We start from the raw sequence: 2,197 nt of genomic DNA, 5'->3' as shown, positions 1-2,197 counted from the left end.
ATTCTCAGGGATTCATTATTTTTCTTGCGCAGAGAACTTGACATACTTGATGAATCATATCTAAACTAGCTTGTATTAGATCTTTATAAAAATGACTTTCTTTGGTGATCTTGTTGTACGCATTTATGATTTCTTGGTTGAATGCATTCTTCTTGTGCTAATTTGACTTCATGTTGTTTTGATTTGTGTTTTAGTGTGTTCTGAGTCTTTAGGATAGGTTTTTTCTGAAACATTTTTCGTTGCTCTTACATTTTGATATTCGCAGTAAAATTGACAATTTCTCTCATCAACTAATCCCCCCCCCCTCTAAGTTTCCCTCTTAGGTTCACAAAGAAATCTCCCAAGAACAGAAGGGAGGCCTGAACATAGATTATGGTGGTTAACAATCGAACCAGGAATCAAATTCATCATCTTCATTTTCTCTATCCCTTATCTTTTTACATTTCAGTTTATTTATGCTTTTCATACTTAGATTATATTACTTACTGAACTTGTTGCTTGCTCTGAAACTATAATCATATAGGCATAAATTCATTGGGTAAATAGCATTTAAGGTTGGGTAGATTGCTGTAATTTTTCTGTGTGAAGAAAGCCAAGATACAGGTTAATCGATTAAACCTGGTTGTAATCGATTAAGTGCAATAGGTATTAATCGATTAAGTCTGTTATTAATCGATTAAGTAATAAGATTTTTCAAAATTTCTCATTAACCGGATAAGCGGAAATTGTGTTCCACTACACGTATTCACCCCCTCCCTCTAGGTGTCTGTAAGTCCTTGTTATCCAACAATATGGACATTAACCCGATCAAGTCCAATATAATGCATATATTTGGTTGTCCTACTTTTTTATATTTATGTAGTGATGGATGGTCTAAACTGGACCCCAATTCAAAGAGGTGTATCTTCATAGAATATACTAAAGGTGCGAATGAGTTCAAGTTACAGAGAGACCTTAAGATCAAATATACTAGAGGTATTCCACAAAATGGTGTTAGGCAGAGATGTATTGTTTAATAAGGATTAGATGTTGAAACAATCAGCTTTGATAAAGGTGCCCAAACCAAATGGAGAGACGTTGAGATCAAATATAATTCCAATAAGCAATGAAATAGTTCAAGGGAAGAAAGAAAATGAACCACACATTAGTTCAATTCACGAACATGGTGACTCCTGATAAGTGCAAAACATATACACTTCTCACCATCATTTTATGGCACTTATCCTATGCAAATTGTAGAAAACCAACTTAAATTAACACTTTTTAGGTGAATTTTGAATGATTGAATAAATTAGCTCTTTATTAATTATTGTCCAAGTTTTCTTTGAGTTTTGTAGGAAATTGAATATTAAAGAATAAATTCAAAGATGGACAAGAATTCAAGCCAAAATTCAAGACAAAAGCTCAAAATGAATTTCTAAAAGTAATCAAGTTAAAACATGGCATGCTATGTGCTTAATTTGGTTACTTAGCCTCGAAGGAAGGTAGCTTACTTCGTCTTGAAGAAACCTAAGTTAAAGTAGGCCAAGCAACTTGCAAAAATCAAATGCTTACCTTAACTTAAAGAAAACAGCCCAAAAGTGCCAAGCAACCAACAAAAATCAAGTAACAAACCAAAGAAAAAAAGGTTGCTTCACTATGAAGAAATCAAGCACAAAGCTGTCTAGCCAAGCCAAGCACCAAGATAGGTTAGGCCAAACCAGTCAAGCACCAAGCACCAGGCCAGGTCAGACAAGCACCAGGTCAGGTCAGCTAAGCACCAGGCTAGGACAGCTAAGCACCAGGTGAGGTCAGCGAAGCACCAGGCTAGGACAGCTAAGCACCAGGTCAGGTCAGCCCAGCACTAGGCCAGGTCAACCAAACTGCTCAAGCAGATAGCTAAGCGTGGGACCAGATCAGCCAAACTACTGAAGCAGGCAGCTGAGCGTGGGACCAGGTCAGCCAAGCTGCTCAAGCAAGTAGCTAAGCGTGGGACCAGGTGAGCTGAGCGTCTGGCCCACCAGAAAAATGACTGCTAGGTCAACTCATGGAACATCCTACTTTTTATTTGCTTGAAGGCCAAGAACATGACCTCATGGATGACATAAGGCTATGACAAGAAGGAGGAGGTGTCACCATGCATGTAACCTAGCCCACCGTAGGGATCAAGTAGGGGCCAAAGTGGCTCTTCATAGGGGCCAATGGTCAGCAGCTTAGC

This window comes from Lupinus angustifolius, chromosome LG17 (genome assembly GCF_001865875.1).
Source record: "Lupinus angustifolius cultivar Tanjil chromosome LG17, LupAngTanjil_v1.0, whole genome shotgun sequence".
NCBI classification, from domain to species: Eukaryota; Viridiplantae; Streptophyta; class Magnoliopsida; order Fabales; family Fabaceae; genus Lupinus; species Lupinus angustifolius.
Note: the sequence above shows the minus strand (reverse complement) of the source record.